The sequence below is a fragment of the Meriones unguiculatus genome, chromosome 6 (assembly GCF_030254825.1).
Source record: "Meriones unguiculatus strain TT.TT164.6M chromosome 6, Bangor_MerUng_6.1, whole genome shotgun sequence".
In the NCBI taxonomy this organism is placed as follows: Eukaryota; Metazoa; Chordata; class Mammalia; order Rodentia; family Muridae; genus Meriones; species Meriones unguiculatus.
The window spans coordinates 84,799,993-84,819,499 of record NC_083354.1 but is presented as its reverse complement, the minus strand read 5'-3'; positions in this window follow the sequence as shown (position 1 = coordinate 84,819,499).

Sequence of the window (19,507 nt, the reverse complement as noted above, 5' to 3'; positions counted from 1 at the left end):
AAACACGGCGTGCCTACCCTGGAGTAGGTACCAAGCTGTGTTGTCAGTTTTATCATTTTTACTCACCTACATTCCCTAGGTCTTCTATCAAACATTAGGGATACTGTGATATAACTTGGTGTGATTAAATGCATTATTAGTTGGCTTCATGTACAAGAGACTATCTTAAATAATTGTGGTGAATCTGATTCAACCTGTTGAAATGTCTGAACATCAAATCTGAGGCTATCTTGAAGAAGAAGTTTTACCTGAAGATTCTAGTTCGGCTCATAATGAAATCTTTCAACTGTCTTTCTAGTTACCCAGCCTTATAGACTTCTTGTGTATTTTGATCATCTCTATAATCAATTAGATCAGTCATTTGCTGTATATCTCTTATTACAATGCATGTCACCTACAGATACAATGCTCTGATTGAACTATGATGTGTACATTAGAAGACAGACAGGGTGAGGGCTTGTATGTCCTAGTTTGTATGGTTCAGACGAGCTGTTGTAGAGATTTCTAAATGATTACACTCTACTTCTGTAATGGAAAAGTGCAGAAAATCGTGGTGGGGGTGTATATTTAGCTTTGGAGTGGTATATGTAAGGAAGATTCCTGGGTATGACATTTAATTTGAGACCTAAAAAGCATAAAGCAAGAAAGTAAAATATACATGTAGGGTGTTGCAAGAAGGACAGCACCAGAGTGGTAAGAGCAAAAAACCCTCTTATGTTCACATCAAAAGGTAAAGAGGGGCATGAAACAAAGGGGCGGGGGGTTTAGAAAAGAATCCTAAATCTGACACATCCTGAACATGGGTACTGCAGGAGGGAAAACATGGAAATAAGAAGGAACTATATCATGAAGGCCTTATGAATTGAGTTTCATTGCTTAGCATAGAGAAAGCCATTTAAATATTTAAAGAATGGAAAGAACACTCTCAATACAACAAAACCACAACCTACAGACTGGGAAAAGATCTTCACCAAGCCTACATCTGACAGAGAGCTAAGATCCAAAATTTGTAAAGAACTCCAGCAATTAATCACCAGTAAAACAAATAACCCAATTAAAACATGGGTAACAGAGCTAAGACAGAGAATTATCAACAGAGCAATCTCTAATGGTTGAGAAGCAGCTAAAGAAATGCTCAATGTCCTTAGTCATCATGGTAATGAAAATCAACATGTTTCTGAGATTCCATCTTACACCAGTCAGAATGGCTAAGATCAAAAACTAAAGTGACAGCACATGCTGGCAAGGTTGTAGAGAAAGGGGAACACCCCTCTATTGTTGGTGGGAGGACAAACTTATACAACCACTATGGAAATCATTCTGCAGGTTTCCCAGAAAACTGAGATTAGACCTGCCTCAAGATCCAGTTATACCACTCTTTGGCATATACCCGAAAGTTGTTCCACCATACTTCAAGGACATTTGCTCAGCTATGTTCATAACAACTTTATTTGTAGTAGCCAGAAACTGAAAACAACCTAGATGTCCCTCACTGAAAAATGGATAAAGTGTGGTACATTTACACAATGGAACACTACTCCACTATTAAAAACAAAGGCATAATTAGCAGGCACATAGATGAAACTATAAAATAACATCCTGAGTTAGGTAACCCAGACCCAGAAAGTGGCATGTATTCACTTATAAGTGGATATTAGCCAGAAAATACGGGATGACTATATTACACTCCATAGTCCCAAAGAAGCCAAGAAGGGCCCATGGGAGGATGCTTGAATCTGACTCAGAAGAGGAAATAAAATAGACATCTGAAGTAGATGGAGGGAGGGAACTAGGTGAGAGAGGGGGTGGGGAGGGTAACAAGGGTAGGGATCAGGTGTGGGGAGAGTGGGCTGGGGTGGGAGAGGAACTAAAGAGAGAATGGAAATTCTGATTGATTCTAGTTGAGACTCCTAGCATCAGATTAAGGAGCCTGAAGTTGCCACGGTCCTGTAGCCAGACTGAACTTTCAGAAGAGGGAGGGGGACATCAACCCACCCACAAAAACTTCCATCCAGAGTTTGTCTTTCCTACAAGATGTGTAGGGATAAAGATAGGGCAGAGATAGAGGGAAGGGCAAACCAATGAGTGGCCCAATTTGAGACCCACCCCATGGGAGAGAGCCAGCTCCTGACATTATTAATGATACTCTGCTATGCTTACAAATGGGGGCTTAGCATAACTATCTTCTGAGAGGCTTCACTAAGCAGCTGAAGGAAACAAATGCAGAAACCCAAAGTTAAATAATAGGCCTAACTTGGAAGTTTTGTGGTAGAGTAAGAGGAAGAACAGAGGGAGATTGAAGAGTCAAGAACAATACTAGAAAACCTACAGAGTAAACTCACCTGGGACCATGGAGGCTCACCAACCAAAAAGCATGCATGGGCTGAACCTAGACCCCCTGCACATATGTAGCAGGTGTGCAGTTTGGTCAACCTATGGGTCCCTTAACAATGGGAGTAAGGGCTGTCTCTAACTCTGTTGCCTGATTCTGGATACCTTTCCCCCAGCCGGGCTGCCTTGTAAGGCCCCAGTGGGAGAGGTAAATTAGAGATTGATGATGTTGAGTTGGTGTGTACGGAAGCAGTGAAAGAGAGTGAAGACAACATACTTGTTTAAGTGAATTTGAAAAATGATAGAGGCTGGACATCAATATCAAACTAAGAATTGTGTCTCAAAAGCATGTGTGAATGATAGGATCATTCCCATACAAGGGGCGCAGAGAAGGAGCAATTGTGGAACACGGGAGGACTGTTTGTGATCTGCTGTATTATCTATAAGCACCCAGGTAGATCTAGCCAGTAAGCTATTGGCTGGGCCAGCCTAACAGTTAGAAGACCTCGGCTCAAGATAATGGATTACAGAGGCATCATTTTGTCAAAGGAAATGGAAGCTTTGGTAGATGATACTATAGAAGGAGATGGTACAGAAATGACAGACGAGAGAATAACATTGGAAGGAAGGGTGAAAACCCTCCACACAACAGACACTAGCCTTAAGAATCAAGATTAAAAATTATTTAAATTCAGATCTTCCTGAGGCTTCTCATCACAGTTCATGTGAATACGAAGTCAAGTGAGAATCATAGACACCAAAATGAGACAGTTATATACATATCCTCCTTTTCTATAATGCTATGCTCTGGGTAGTATGTGGTTTACATGTTGAAAGCATTTTCACATACATACATTTTTTTTATTAAATCTCCAGAAAAGGCCTTTAATGTGTGTTTTTTTTTTAATCATAATTCAGATGAGGACACAAACTTAGAGAACTTAACAACTAGCTCAAGCTCACTCAGCTCGGCTTTAGTGTCTCTGATCAGCAACCACAGTGGGATTTGTTGCTCTTCATGGTGAGCACACACAAACAGCCCTACAGTCCTGTATTATAGACAGAAAAAGAAAGTCAGCCACTGAGAGATAATCACTGTTTATTGCTCTATGAATAGACAGGCTGAACTTCCATTCAGATCTATTGATACTGCACAATCAACTTTCAATGCCTGCTGATGCACAGGAAGTAGGTACTTAATTTGCTGAGCAAAATGTTATGCATGTAACTTAATGATGTTTTTTTTTTCTTTTCTATTAGTTTGTCTAAGTGTAAAATATGCTCTTGACCTTCCCCACCAAGCATTATGATTTTTCTAGGAACACACATTTTGCTAGAAGGTATAAGTTCCTTCTAATAACTAAGGTTATCGATAAAGAAACATTAACCCCAGTGATTATTTTTCTGTCTTAATTTCAGATTTTCTGATGCCATTGAGTTACAGTGTGGGTATATTATTTTTGAATTTTCTTTTTAAAATTTATTTCTTTTGAATTTTCAAGTTACTAAATTTCATCAAGCAGTTTCTAACTGCTAGTGCTAAAGGAATTAATGATAAATAGCAATATAATTCAGAAGGTAAGGCAGTAATGAGTATTAAATAACCCTTGAGATTTTTATCCATAAACTTATCATTCTAGGAAGAATCCACTTATGAATGTTGTATTGCTCCATGCCTCAACACAGGAAACAAGATGCAATTATAACAGCAGGTCTTCTGCCTAAAACGTTTTTATAATAACTGATAAGTCTTAATATAAAAGTAATTTGAAAATGGTGAACAATCTCATAAGAAGGCATTATTATCATTTTATTGACGAGAATGATCAGAATTGTACTTTAGCTTGCCAAGGTCACCTAACCAGAGTATAAAGCTATGCTAAATTTTTCTTCACGGGGGGGGTGGTAATATTTAATCAAATGAATCCTTATCAATTCTAGTACGAATGAAGATAATGCAGAGACTTAGGATTTGCTATAGAAGGCTGGTTCTGCCAGGAAGACAGCCTTGGAGTTTTGGTGAATGCTTGTGGTTTAATGACTGATTTCCTCTTAGCAGCGACATTTATTACTTCAAGGTTCTGGCTGCTCGGTTCCCATAGCAACACAAGTACTGAAGTGATGACCCAGGGAGTCACCTTGTATTTCTGTGGATGGATATTATGTTCCGTGTAATTTATTGCTTCTTTGGATCTTTCATTTATTTGATATGTGGCCTTCTGCGACTCTTTACCTTTGGTTTATCTCCTCTGCTATCTAACGGGGGAAAATGAAAATGTTACATAGTTACTAGAAAATAACATAGTTACTAGAAAAGCCTAAGCCCTAAATTATTACTTTACTTTTCTTAATATTTATATACATTCCCACTTGAAAAGAATGATTTTAGTGAAATATCATAGAATTCTAAGAGGACCTTAGTTTATTTGGGCATAAAAAGCATAATGCAATAAAAGGAATATGAGTCACCTTTTTAAGACCATGGGCCTAATGAATTCTAGGAGGACAGCATGTTTTCCTTCACATGAAGATGCTATCCTATAACATAGACATATGTATTTACATATGTAAACATCTATAAGTGTGGGGGTGTTGTGTAACATCTGGAAAGGAGACCAAGAAAAGGGAAGGTTGGTGATGAGGAAGGCTGGAAGTCTGCGAAAGAACACGTGAATAGTGAGGGATGACATGAAGCTCCCTGTGCTTCTGCTTTCAGTTATATAATAATGCTTTCATTTCTGTGGTGGATAAATGTTTAGAGTGTAATAGACAGTGAAATTGTAAAGTCTTAAGCAATGGTCACCATTCTACTTGCACAGAAGTTCACTAAAATGCATAGAGTTTGGACCCAGGGGTTTGTATGAGTACCATGCTTAATTTAGCTGTGCCATATAATCTTCTTTTGTGAGCTCATCACAACACTTGATATACATTATATAAGATATAAATTATAAAAATAAAATCAAAATACAAAAATGCCTGTTTCTTCCTTTAAAATTTTTATCTCACCTTATGTTCCTATTTTTATTGTCTTTTAATTGATCATTTTATAAATTCAAAACATTTTTTATAGAAATTAGGATTGATATTCTCGAACAAGAAAGCTACCAGATTTGATTTATGAAAACACACTTAATTAGGTCATTTGTCAACTTGTGAAGGCATGTAATATTTTTTTTAATCCAGAAACTGAGGAATTCTGAAGTTGGGAGCAAAAAAGAAAAAAAGAAAAGTCACAAATATCTCATTGATGTTACAGAGAATAATCCAAGAACTTCAAAAGTCATTCTGCAACCATTTCTTTTTGGAAAAAGAGAGCAACATTTATTCACATCTGTGGCCTGAAGTACAATAAATTAGATGCACTTCTAAGTTACAGCCCTGTATTTGAACCCTTGTGTTCATTTACAGACACATATTTTAATTTTATTTCATGTGTTTGTGTGTATTGAGTGTGTGAGTGTCTCTGTGTGTATCTAGCACATGAGTGTAGCACCCACAGAGGCAAGAAGAGGGCATCAGATCAGATCTACCAGAGCTGGAGTTGTGAGGCACCTGCCTTGTGTGCTAACTGAAATTGGGTCTATCACAAGAGTAGCAAGCTCTCTCACCCAATGAAATGAAACTACTTGCCCAGTCCTCAAGCAAACACATAAAACAACAACAAAAACAAAACAAAACAAACAAACAAACAAAAAAAACCCAACTTTCTAAGCAATAACCAACTTTTCACCTTGTCTTAGTTTTCTATGGCTCTGATTAAACACCATGACCAAAAGTAATTTGGGGAAGAAAAAGTTTATTTCACCTTACATATGTAGTGGTCCATCATGAAAGGAAATTAGAGCAGGAACTCAAGGCAGGAGCCTGGAGGCAAAAACTGAAACAGAGGCCATAGAGGAGTGCTGCTTACTGGCTTGCTCCTATAGCTCGCTCAGCCTGTTTTTATTTGTTTGTTTGTTTGTTGTTGTTGTTTAATAGCATCTAGGACAGGATGCCCAAGGGTTGCACCACTCATAGTGGACTGTGCCTTCTCATATCAATCATCAATCAAGAAAATGCCCCACAGACTTGCCAGCAACCAATCTGATGATGGCATTTCCTCAGTTGCGATTCTCTCTACCCAAATAACTCTAGCTTGCTTCAAGTTGACAAAAACTAACCAACCAACCAAACAAATACCACTTAATCAAAAAAAAAAAAAAACAACTCTGAACTAAATATTATCTATTATTGTGGATTTTATGTGGGAAGCAAATCATTAAAATGGCATATACTAAAAACCTTAACAAATTCTTTTAAAAAGCCAATTGTCCAACTCTTAGCTAAATCATTGCCTAAGATGTTAACATACCTTTAGTTGACATATGACTACAGTCCGTAGGATTGAGTTCACTCCTAAACTAGCAATCAGGACTTCAGTTATCAACAAACACATGAAATATAAAGTTAAAAAAAGAACAAAATGTGTCCTCGTGTATGCTTATTCCTGATATTCCAGAAAATCATTTGAGCAGCCTGAACTAAATTTCTAACTATTTTGTAGATTCCATGCTATCGAGAGGAGCTTCTAATCTTCCAGATTTGCTAGACCGGATAGTCCTTCCAGCACATAGATTCCATCTACCTCATGGTCTGAATATGAAAATCGATTCCTCAAAATTCCATATAGCTTTCATCCCTCTGCCGTTTCTACCACCCCCTTTTCCTGCAGATAGAAATGAAGAAAGCAATAAGAAAGTAATGGAGTGTGTTGAGCTGAAATTCAATTCACTTTGGCTCAATTCAAATAACACTCAAGTCCTTGGGTCTGAATGATGTGTTCCAACCCAGTATGTCCTCTTGACGGGTAATTCTCTCTGAAGTAGCTTCTGACAACAAACCAACAACCACAAAACCACAGAAACATTCTACAAATCCATCTGTAAAGAAACACCTAAAGAGAAAACCTCCCTGCTTGAAAATTCTTACAGTCTGTTACATCACACAGCAAGAAGTCTGACATTGAGAGAACCAATTATTGCAGCGTGCTAAAAGCAACATAAATCCACATGCTAGGACCTCACAGCCTCAGCTGGCTGCTAGTCACAAAACGAGTGCTTTCCTAACACATAATGTTCCATTAACCAAGAGATGAAAAACACACGGTCAGAAGTTTCACTGTGCATCATTTATGTAACACCAGCTCAGATGGAGTTCTACCAATGGGGAGCTAAAGGCTGTGGGTTGGGAGGGCTGGTGGGCTGCCTTTCCCTGCTAATGCCATCCGATCTCTGGCTCAAGCAATTCTCTGTTTCCTAGATGATAGTGTTCCGCCCAGTTCACAAACCCCAAAAGACTCCGCTGTAAATACATGAGGTTCTTTTTATTGTAAATTACAAGCTGCAGCTTGGGCCCACACACCCCCATTGCGGAAGCGGTGGGAGCCGAGCATGCTGCGCCCAGGTTAGTTGGGTGATTTATAGATTCTGGTCCCTCCCAGCATGCCCAAGGCAGGGGCGAGTCCTGCCTGGCAAGCATCTATTGGTCAAAATGCTACATTTTGAATTGATTGGCTATAGGAAGGTCCCCAGACCATAATGACCTGGTGTCCCTTCCTAGGGGGGATGGGCCAATTTCCTAGCACCTGTTATCTCTAGTGGGTGGGGAAAGAATGCAGTAAGGCAGTCCTTCCCCTGAGGGCATTATTAGACTTCTCCACCCACATAGTTCAGGCCTTAATAATAGCTGCTAATTTTTAATCTTTTTGTTCACTCAATAGCCTTCTGGATAAAACACCTCACTGCCTACTTTCTGCTTCCAGAACCAGGGCACAGCCTTCCTGTGGTTCAGTAACAGCCCTTTAAAAAATTTTGCATACACTACCCAGCTTGACCGCGCCACTTTTCTTACTAAAAAGCAGAAAGAAAAGTGCTTTTTTTCTTACTTACTTCCACCGAGGAAGAGGATCCAGGCAAGTCCTGATGAGATTTGATAGAGTAGGCTCAGATATTTGGGAAGGAGGACTCCCCCTTTTCAGTGAATGGTTTCAGAGAATGGTTTGGCTCTCCTTTCTAAAGGACTTAACTTTTTTTTCTTTTCGTAATTTTTATTTTATTATTTTATTTCACAATAAAATAAAAAGCAGTCATATTTATCTTTGATAGAGTGAATATAAAATTAAAGTATGTTAATGATTTAGCACCATTCCTACTGTGAAATAGGTACTAGGTAAATTTAAATACAGATGTCTAATGCTTCTTTAGGGTTTCCTTAAGACATAGTACTAAGCAATGATAACATAATATGTGTGTAATGTAACCTTAATAGTTTGATCAATGTTTCCCTCAAGGATACTTTATAATTATGCAGAAAAAATTTGTTTATAGAAGAAGTCATTTTTAAATAAGATCAAGAAATCGTGTCTTCCAAAAGTTACAGCAGAATAAAACAAAGTATACTTTAGTTGTAATTAAGGTTGCAACTAGAGCCAACTGTTTCCACTGTAATAATCTGCTCTTCCCTCCCAGGAACACAATTATACTTGGACAAGAGAGCCACATGGACAGGTAGAAGAAAAATAAATTGTGAGAAAGAAGTTCTATTTACTAGATAACATGTGTGTAGACAAAATATTGATTGCAACAATTTATTTTAAAAAATGATCATTACTATTTTAAGCTCACATTTTTATAAATCTTGTAAGAAGGGAAACATGTTAGCTTTTTCTTCACTATTATAAAACACCTGACATAAGTTAAAGGAGGAAAGATGTATTTTAGGTCCAGGACAGCTGTGTCTTCTGGTATTAAGTCTTAACTGTGCTGGAAGGGTGTGATGGGGAACTAGTTGCCAAGAAAAAAGAGGAACAGAAAAGGTCAGGGACAAGTCACGGACAATCTTTTGAAGACATGGCCTCAGTACCCTACTTCCTCTTCCTCCTAACAGCACATTGATGAGGCTGGTGCCCACATAGCTGGCCACCTCTCAAGAGCACCACCAGCTGGGCATGAATTTTCACCACATTCATTCATTTGGCAGACACTTTGTGCCCATTTCAGAACACTCCTCCAGAACACAGAAGCTGTGACCTCCATCACTGTCCTACACTTAACCGTTTCAACAGTGTTCAAAAGTTCAAGATCACACATTCCTTCAATACTTAAAGACATAACAGCACCGAATAAACATTGCTGTTCCAAACTTGATTCGGGATCTTCGTGGCTTAGCTTAGCGTAGGAAGAATGAAGCTACCTGTGGATAGATGGATGGGCCATACTGATTAGAAACTGCCAAACAAGTAGGGAGTACCCAAGTATCCACCATTTCCTATCTGGTCAATTTAAACTTGTTGGGGTTTTTTTTGTTTTGTTTCTTTTTCTTTTTTTTTTAAGGAAATCCAGAAGGGAAGAAGAGTTTATTCTTGCCAAATTAGTCAACAGTAGACATTATGACTATCTTAATATGTGGGCAGCTAGGTTTCATCTAATTCAATATAACTTGATAACTTGGACTCTGAAGCTGAATTAACATGGAAACTCATAACCAAATTGAAAATGTCTCCAGCCCTTATTCAAAGATTAAAGCAATTCTTGTTTCTCAGCCAGCACAGGAAAGCTATCAGACCTAATATTCCTCTAGGCGTGCTTTTTGAGGTTTTATTTAGCGAGCAGTAATTACATAATTTTAAAGTAAAAGTATGGTTAAGTTGAGAGAAACCCAATACATGTCACTAAAGCACAAGGCAGTGATGGTTGAAATGTGTATTCAATTGGACGTGGACTTGAACTCCAGTGGGCTGTATGCTAGTCTTGATTGGATTATTAACTACTGTCATATTATATGAGGCATAATTCATCTTTAGGCCTTACTTTCTTTTAGCACCTAGAAAAAAGAACCAAGTAACAATCATTGTTTTCCTTTGAAGTTCTCCCCCACACTCTCTTCTGGCCTAGTCATGGGATGTCCAGCTAAGTTTACTTCTTCACAGTATGTCTGCAACTGAGTTCTGTTTCATGTGCACCTGTAAGGCAGTTGCCAGCAAGCAGTGTCGGGCAGCTCAGTAGGCACGGCTGTTTCCGCTGATGCTGATGTCCGTGGTGCTTATCTCTTGCAGGTTTAGGTTTCCAGCTTCCTTGGGGATGAGAATGGTTTGACTCTCCTCTTTAAAGAACTTATTTTTTTTTTTTGTAATTTTTATTTCCTTATTTTATTTTACAATGTATTCACTTTGAATTCCAATTGTAGCCCCCTCAATCATCTTCTCCCTGTCCCACCCTTCCTCCCTCTTCCCTTCCTGTCTCCCTGCCCTAGTCCACTGAAAAGGGGGAGTCTTCCTTCCCAAATATCTGAGCCTACTCTATCAAATCTCATCAGGACTGCCTGGATCCTCTTCCTCGGTGGCCACCTGCCTAGTGGAAGTGATTAAAGAACAGGCACTGGAGTTTATGACAGAGACAGCCCCTGCTCCCCTTATTAGGGACCTCACTTGGAGACTGAGTTGCCTATAGGCTACATCTGAAGAGGTGGTCTAGGTCCTCTCCATGCATGGACCTTGGTTGATGCATCAGTCAATGCAGGGCCCCCTGGGCTCAAATATTTTGGTTTTGTTGGTCTCTTTGTAGAGCCCCTGTCCTTTCCAAATCCTTCTATCCCCTCTTTTTCCAAAAGACTTTCTGCACTCTGTCTAAAGTTTGGCTGTGAGTCTCTGCATATGCTTTGATCCTCTGTTGAGTAGAATCTTTTGGAGGACAGCTGTGGTAGGCACCCGTCCTGTTCCCTTTCTTCCATTGCTTCCTGTGTCTATGGCCTTCTGAATGAGATTTAAGCGTCCTCATTGTTGTTTAGCTTCTTTAGGTCTGCAGATTTTAGTATGTTTATCTTATATTATGTGGTTAATATCCGCTTGTAATTGAATATATGCCATGTGTGTCTTTCTGCTTCTGGGTTACTTCACTCAGGCTCTTTTCTATTTTCTATTTCCATTTGCCTGCAAATTTCATGATTTCCTTGTTTTTAATAGCTGAATAATATTCCATTGTGTAAAAGTGCCACAATTTCTTTATCCATTCTTCAGTGGTGGGCCATCTAGATTGCTTCCAGATTCTGGCTATTACAAATAAAGCTCCTTTGAACATAGTTGAGCAAATGTCCTTGTTATATGATGGACCAATTTTCAGGTATATGTCCAGGAGTGGTACAGGTGGGTCTTGAGGTAGGGCTAATCCCAGTTTTCTGAGAAAGCACTAGATGGATTTCCAAAGTGGTTATACAAGTTTTCACTCCCACCAGCAGGTTTTCTTTTCTCCACATCCTCACCAGCATGTGTTGGCACCTGAGTTTTTGATCTCAGAGTAGTTTTGATGTGTATTTCCCTGAGGGCTAAGAACACTGAGCATTCCTTTAAGCTTTTCTCCACCATTCGATATTTCTCTATTAAAAATTCTCTGTTTAGCTCTGTACTCCATTTTTAATTGGATTATTTGGTTAGTTTGTGCTTAATTTCTCGAGTTTTTTTTTTTTTTTTCATGTAATCTGGAATTTAGCACTCTGTTGTATATAGGGTTGGTGAAGATCTTTTCTGTAGGCTGTTGTTTTGTACTGTTGATGATATCCTTTGCTTTAGGGAAGCTTTTCAGTTTCATGAGGTCCCACTTATTAATTGTTGATTTTAGAGCCGGAGCTGTTGTTCTGTTCAGAAAGTTCTCTCCTGTGCCAATGAAATCAAGGCTCTTCCCCACTTTTTCTTCTAATAGATTTAATGTGTCTGGTTTTATGTTGGACTTTAGTTTGGTGCAGGGTAATAAATATGAATCTATTTGTATTTCTCTATGTGTAGACATCCAGTTAAACCAGCACCATTTGTTGAAGATGCTATCTTTTTCCCATTGTACGGTTTTGGCTTCTTTGTAAAAAATCAAGTGTCCACAGATCTGTGGGTTTATTTCTGAGTCCTCAGTTTGATTCCATTGATCCATCAGTCTGTTTCTATGTCATTACCATGTAGTTATAAATTATTGTTGCTCTATAGTACAGCTTGAGGTCAGGGATGGAGATACCTCCTGAAGATCTTTTATGATAGAGGATTGTTTTAGCTATTCTGAGTTTTTTTGTTGTCCCATATGAAGTTGAGAATTATTCTTTCAAAGTCTATAAAGAATTGTGTTGGTATTTTGATGGGAATTGCACTGAATCTGTAGATTGCTTTTGGCAGGATGGCCATTTTCACTATGTTAATCCTACTGATCCATGAGCATGGGAGATCTTTCCATCTTCTGAAATCTTCTTCTATTTCTTTCTTCAGAAACCAGAAGTTTTTTTCATGCAAGACTTTCACTTGCTTGGTTAGAGTTACAGCAAGATACTTTGTTTTTTTGTGGCTATTGTGAAGGGTGTCATTTCCCTAATTTCCTCCTCAGCCTTTTTGTCTTTCCTATACAAGAGGGCTACTGATTTTTTTTTTTGAGTTAATTTTGTATCCAGCCACTTTGCTGAAGGTGTTTATCAGCTGTAGGAGAAGTTCTCCAGTAGAATCTTGGGGGTCACTCATGTATACTATCATATCATCTGTGAACGGTGATACTTTGACTTCTTCCTTTCCAACTTGTATCTCCTTGATCTCCTGTAGGTGTCTTATTGCTCTAGCTTGGTCAAGTACTATGGTGAAGAGATAGAGAGAGAGTGGGCAGCTTTGCCTTGTCCCTGATTTCAGTGGAATTCATTTAAATTTCTCTCCCTTTAGTTTGACGTTGGCTATAGGCTTTCTGTGTATTACCTTTACTGTGTTTTAGTATGTTCCTTGTATCTCTGAACTCTTCAAGACTTTAGACATAAACAGGTGTTTGATTTTGTGAAATGCTTTTTCAGCATCTAAGGAGATAAGCATGTAGTTTTTGTTTTTGTTTTTTTTTTTTTTTCAGTTTGTTTATATGGTGGATTACATTGATGGATTTCCATATATTGAACCACTTCTGTATGCCTGGGATAAAGCCTACTTGGTCATAATGGATGATATCTTTGATGTGTTCTTGGATTCAGTTTGAAAGTACTTTATTGAGTATTTTTGTGTCAATGTTCATGAGGGAAATTAATCTGAAATTTCTCTTTTTTTGGTTTGGTCTTTATGCAGTTTAGGTATCAAGGAGACTGTGGCCTCATAGACTGAGTTTGGTAATGTTCCTTCTGCTTCTATTTTGACAAACAGTTTAAGGAGTATTGGTATTAGCTCTTCTTTGAAGGTCTGGTAGAATTCTACTCTTAGACCATCTGGCCCTGGGTGTTTTTTGGATCAGAGATTTTGATGGCTTGTATTTCCTTAGGGGACATATGACTATTTAATTTATTTGCCTGATCTCGATTCAACTTTGGTAAGTGAAATCTATCAAGAAAATTGTTCATTTCATTTAGATATTCACATTTTTTTAGATTATAAGTTTTTGAAGTAAGACCTAATGATTCTTTTTTTCATTTTTTAATAATTTGTTTAATTTTTTTATAAATTACAATTTATTCACTTTGTATCCCAGCTGTAGCCCCTTCCCTTATCACCTCCCAATAACACCCTCTATCATTCATCTCCTCCCATGGCCCTCTCCAAGTCCACTGATAGGGGAGGTCCTCCTCCCCTTCCCTCTGACCCTAGCCTATCAGGTCTCATCAGGACTGTCTGCATTGTCTTCTTCTGTCTCCTGGTAAGGCTGCTCCCCCATCAGAGGCAAGCAAAGAGCATGTCAGAGACAGTTGCTGTTCCCATTTTTAGGGATTGAGCAGCGCTGGGCTACATCTGTGCAGGGGTTCTATGTTATCTCCATGCATGGTTCTGGTTGGAGTATCAGTCTTGGAAAAGATCCCTGTGCCCAGATTTTTTTATTCTGCTGCTCTCCTTGTGGAGCTCCTGGACCCTCCAGGTCTTTCTATCTCCTCCTTTATTCATAAGATTCCTGTACTCTGTCCAAAGTTTGGCTATGAGTCTTGACATGAACTCAGTGGCTGGCTCTTTGATCACCTCCCCCTGAGCGGGGAGCAGCCTGACCAGGTCACAGAGGAAGAGTATGAAAGACAGTTGTGATGAGACCTGATAGGCTAGGGTCAGATGGAAGGGGAGGAAGTCCTCCACTATCAGTGGACTGGGGAAGGGAAATGGGAAGAAATCAAGGAGAAAGAGAGGGTGGTATTCAGAGGGAATGAGGGTGGAGCTACAGCTGGGATATGAAGTAAATAAATTGTAATAAAAACAAAAAGGGGGAACTGTAGAGAGATGCGGAATGCTATGCCTTAAAGATGGAGCTGGTTTCCGCCTTCCACCTTCCCGATGGTGAGTGCTCTCTGTCACGAACAATTCCACATTTGGCTAAGGCTGAGGATCTGGCTTGCTTCCATGTATGTGGACCTATCTGCATTGCCCACGTGGCACGCCTGGGTTGGCTACCCAGAGGCTATTTAAGCTGTGGGCTGGCTTTCCCCAGGGTCTGAGGATTGTTCAAGGTTCCTGAATAAACTGAATTGAAAAAAATAAAATAAAATAAAATAAAATTGCTATATGAAAAAAAAAAAAAAAGAAAAGACTACCTAGCAAGCTCTCAAAGAATATACTGAGACCTAATGATTCTTTTAATTTCCTCAGTGTCTGTTGTCATGTCCCTTTTTGATTTTTTATTTTGTTGATTTGGATAGTGTCTATTTGCCTTTTAGTTAGTTTGGCTAAGTGTTTCTCTATCTTGTTGATTTTCTCAAAGAACCAGCTCTTGGTTTCATTTATTCCTTGAATTGTTTTCTTTGTTTCTAATTTATTGATTTCAGCCCTGAGTTTGATTATTTCCAGCCATCTACTCTTGGGTATGTTTTGTGTCTTCCCCACACACCAGGGTTTTCAGGTGTGCCATTAAGTTGCTTGTATGTGATGTCTCAAATTTCTTTATCAAGGCACATCATGCTATGAACTTTCTTCTTAGCACTGCTTTCATTGTGCCCCATAAGTTTGGGTATGTTGTGCCTTTATTTTCATTGAATTCTAGGAAGTCTTTAATTTATTTATTTCTTCTCTGACCCATATGTTATTAAGTAGAGAGTTGTTGTTCAGTTTCCATGCTTGCGTATGAATTTTGCTATTTCTGTTTTTGTTGGGATCCATCTTTAGACCATGGTAGTCTGATAGGATACAGGGATCAGTTCTATCTTCCTGTATCTGTTGAGGCTTGCTTTATGCCTGACCAAAAATTTGCTCAAATTTGGAGAAGGTTCTGGGAGGTGCTGAGAAAAAGGTATATATATCTTTTTGTGTTTGGGAAAAGTTCTGTAGACATCTATTAGATTCATTGTATTCATGACCTCTATAAGCTTCATTATTTCACTATTTAGCTCCTGCCTCAATTATTTGTCTCTTGGTAAGAGTGGGGTGTTGAAGCCCCCACTATTCATGTGTTGGAATCAATGTATGATTTAAGCTTTAATAATGTTCCTTTTACAAATTTGGGTGCCCTTGTATTTGGGGCATAGATATTCAGGATAGTGATGTCCTCATGGTGGATTTTTCCTTTGATGAGAATTTTGTTTGATTCATGATCTCTTGATTAACGTTGGTTGTAAAGTTATTTCATTAGATATTAAGATGGCTACTCCAGCTTGCTTCTTGGGCTCATTTGCTTGGAAAATGTTTTTTTTGTTTTGTTTTGTTTTGTTTCCAGCTCTTTACTCTGAGGTGATGTCTATCTTCGTTGCTGAGGTGTGTTTCTTGATTGCAGCAGTTTTAGATCCTATTTTTCACAACCCTTCTGTTAGCCTGTGTCTTCTTATTGGACAGTTGAGTCCATTGATGTTGATAAATACTAGTGACCAGTGAATTTTAGTTCCTTTTATTGTGGAGTTGGTGATAATAGTGTGTTTATGTGCTTGTCTTCTTTTGATTTTTTTTTTTTTTTTTTTTTTTTTTTTTTTTTTTTTTTGCTGTTGTTGTGAAGTTATCTGTATATTGTGTTTTCTTGGTTGTAGTTGATCTCATTGGGTTGGAGTTTTCCTTCTAGTATCTTCTATAGGGCTAGCTTGCTGTGTAAATATTGTTTAAAATTAGTGGTTTTGTTTTTCATGCAATATCTTGCTTTCTCCATCTATGATGATTGAAAGTTTTGCTGGGTATAGTAGTCTGGGTTGGCATCTGTGGTTTCTACGTATCTGCATGACATGTGCCCAGGCTTTTATGGCTTTCATAGTCTATGTTGAGAAATCAGGTGTGATTCTAATATGTCTACCTTTATATGTTACTTGGCCTTTTTCCCTTGCTGCTATATATATATGTATGTATATATTTATATGTGTACATATATACATGTAGATTTAGTGTTTTGATTATTATATGAGGTGAATATTTTTTTTCTGGTCTAGTCTATTTGGTGTTCTGTAAACCTCTTGTATATGTGGGGGCATGTCTTCCTCTAGTTGGGGAAATTTTCTTTTATGATATTGTGGAAAATATTTTCTGGACCTAGGAGTCTGGAATTTTTTTTTCTTCTATTCCTATTATTCTTAGGTTTCATCTTTTCATGGTGTTTTTGATTTCTTGGATGTTTGGTATCAGGACCTTTTCCATTTTTATGTTTTCTTTGAGAGATGCATCAAATTCTTCAATTGTATCTTCAATGCCTGAGATTCTCTTCTCCATCTCCTGTATTCTGTTGGTGATGCTTACCTCTGTGGTTCATGATCTCTTCTCTAAGTTTTCCATTTCCAAGGTTTTCTTGGTTTGTGTTTTCTTTATCGATTCTAATTCATTTTTCATGTCTTGAATAATTTTATTCATTTCTTTCATCTGTTTGATTGTGGTTTCCTGTCTATGATGGTCTTTATTTGTTTGGTTGTATTTGCCCTATTTCTTTGAGAGATTTCTTCATTTCCTCTTTACGTGCCTCTAATAACTAATATCCACTGTTTGGGGAGGTTTCTGATGAAGCCATGATGTTCTGGGTTTTGTTGATTGTGTTCTTCCTCTGGTGTTTAGCTATCTGGTTGTTAGTAGCCTTGGCTGTTTGTTCCCGGAACCTGCACCAAAGATAGAATCTACCTGTGTTTGCAGTCTGGAGTAGTCTTCAGGAAGATGAGAGTTCTAGCCATTGAAGAATGGTTGCTGATGGTTTGGATGAGGCTACAGAAGGTAGGGTGTGCGCATGAGTGTCTTGAAGGGTGGGGCACAGGCTCAGGGTGGGCACAGGCATAGGTTTGCGAAATGAAGGTCAGGAGGCATGAGTGTGTGGGAGCCCTGAAGGGTGGGGTGCATGTGCAGGCTGATGCAGCTGTGCTGGGGCATGGGTACGGTGACGCTGGTGCAGATGCCCTGAGTGGCTCACAGGCGTGTGTGGCACCTCAGAAGAGTGCTGGGCTGTGGCTTGCAGCCCTGACCAACACTGAGATCCTGGTACTCAGATTGGGTAGATCTCTGTGATTCTATGGTTCACCTGGTCTCCATATGGTGACAGCAGAAGAGTGGCTTGGAGGCGGAGATGTTGTCCCTGGAATCCTGACGATGCTGTCAGGGGAGCAGGAGGGATCTAATGTCTGGCTGCTAGAGCAGAGGGTCCCTGGATCTGGGGATCCACATTCACCAGAGCATGCAGGATTTGCTGCTCCCAGACTCCAGTGATGGCCACAAGGGGACAGGGATCTGATGGACCCCAGCTCCTAGGATGGCCCCTCTAGTCCGGGAAGCTCTGGATTGTCCACTCACCGGTTTTAGAGTCTTTGATCCTCTGTCCCTCAGGGACAGAGCACACTGGTAACCGCCATCTTGGATTCCCCAGCGCTTAATTATTTTATTTGATGTATATGAGCATTTTTCCTGCATGTATGTCTTTGTACCACTTGTATGCCTGGTGCTGATGAAGGCCAGAAGAAGGCATTGAATCCCCAGGACCTGTAGTTACAGAGAGTTATGAGGTATCTCATATGCTGGGATGCTAGAAATGAAACCTAGCTCCCTGGAAGAACAGCCAATGTTTTAACCACTGAGCCACGTCTCTGTCTCTGACTCTACACTTCAGATTATAATTGGTAAGTCTGAAATGTTTGAATAAAAATTGTTGATAGATATAAAATTAATTATGTTAACAAATCACAGTATGCTTGAAGAAGAGCTCCTTCCCACCCCCAATGTACCTAATGGCATCAAATGACCCGTGGTGTGTTAAGCTGGTTATTAAAGATCTTAGGAATCTTATTCCTTATCGTTATGGATTAAAGGATTAGGCTGCCTTATCTATCACAATTTTTCTTAGTGCACCATTCTGTCCTTTTGTTAATTCAATGAAATTTCAGAACAGTTATATCTATCAAGATTGTATTATTCTTCCCTGGACTTGGTCTGAGGGGTAAGCTTAACTTAGCTTATAAATATATAATACTAGGCTCCCATCTTACTGAGGTCATGCAGGGTGCCTGTCACAGGTACTCTGGGTAGGAGCCAGCAGCACACCGTTCCCTCCTCCTGCATCAGACAGATCTGTGCTGCCGCAAGTCTTCTGAAATATTCTGCCTAGGACTGCTCTGCCCTCAGAGACAGGTTATTGAATTGCCTACTTTTCATCAGTTCAAACGTCTGTTGGAAAGTTTAACATCTGAGGCCCACACAGTTAAATCGAATCTTAATAATAAAACCTTGCAACATTTACAATAGTGTTAAGAGAGCAATGGTTTCTATAGATAGCAATAGCTCTCTGGTGGAGGTGCCTCAAGAGCTAATAAGGATGTGAGCCACACAGGGCTCCTCCAAGGATAGTGATCTAAAACGTACTATTGAATAAACACTTGGTGTAAAAAGTGGACACTGGTATTTAGTAGTCCTCTGATTCTCTTAAAATGTTTATTGTTCACTGTTTTCTATGAGCTAGATAGAAACCCTTTGACTGAAAGGGTTGATGGCTGCTTTAGCTACTTCCTTCTGCCAATGTGATCAAATATTTGACAATAGTAACTGGATGGAGGAAGGTTTATTTTGGCTCACAGAAAGAGGAAAGAAATCTGTCATGATGGGTAAACCATGCAGTGTTCAGGAACAAGAGAGAGGAGAGAACCAGCACCAGCTGACGTTCTCCTTTTCCACCCTCTTTTTCCATCCATGAACTCAGCCCATGGGTGATACTCCCCCTTTCAGAATGGGTCATGTTCTTCTTTGGTCAAATCTGTCTGGAAACACATATTATAGACAAACCCAAAC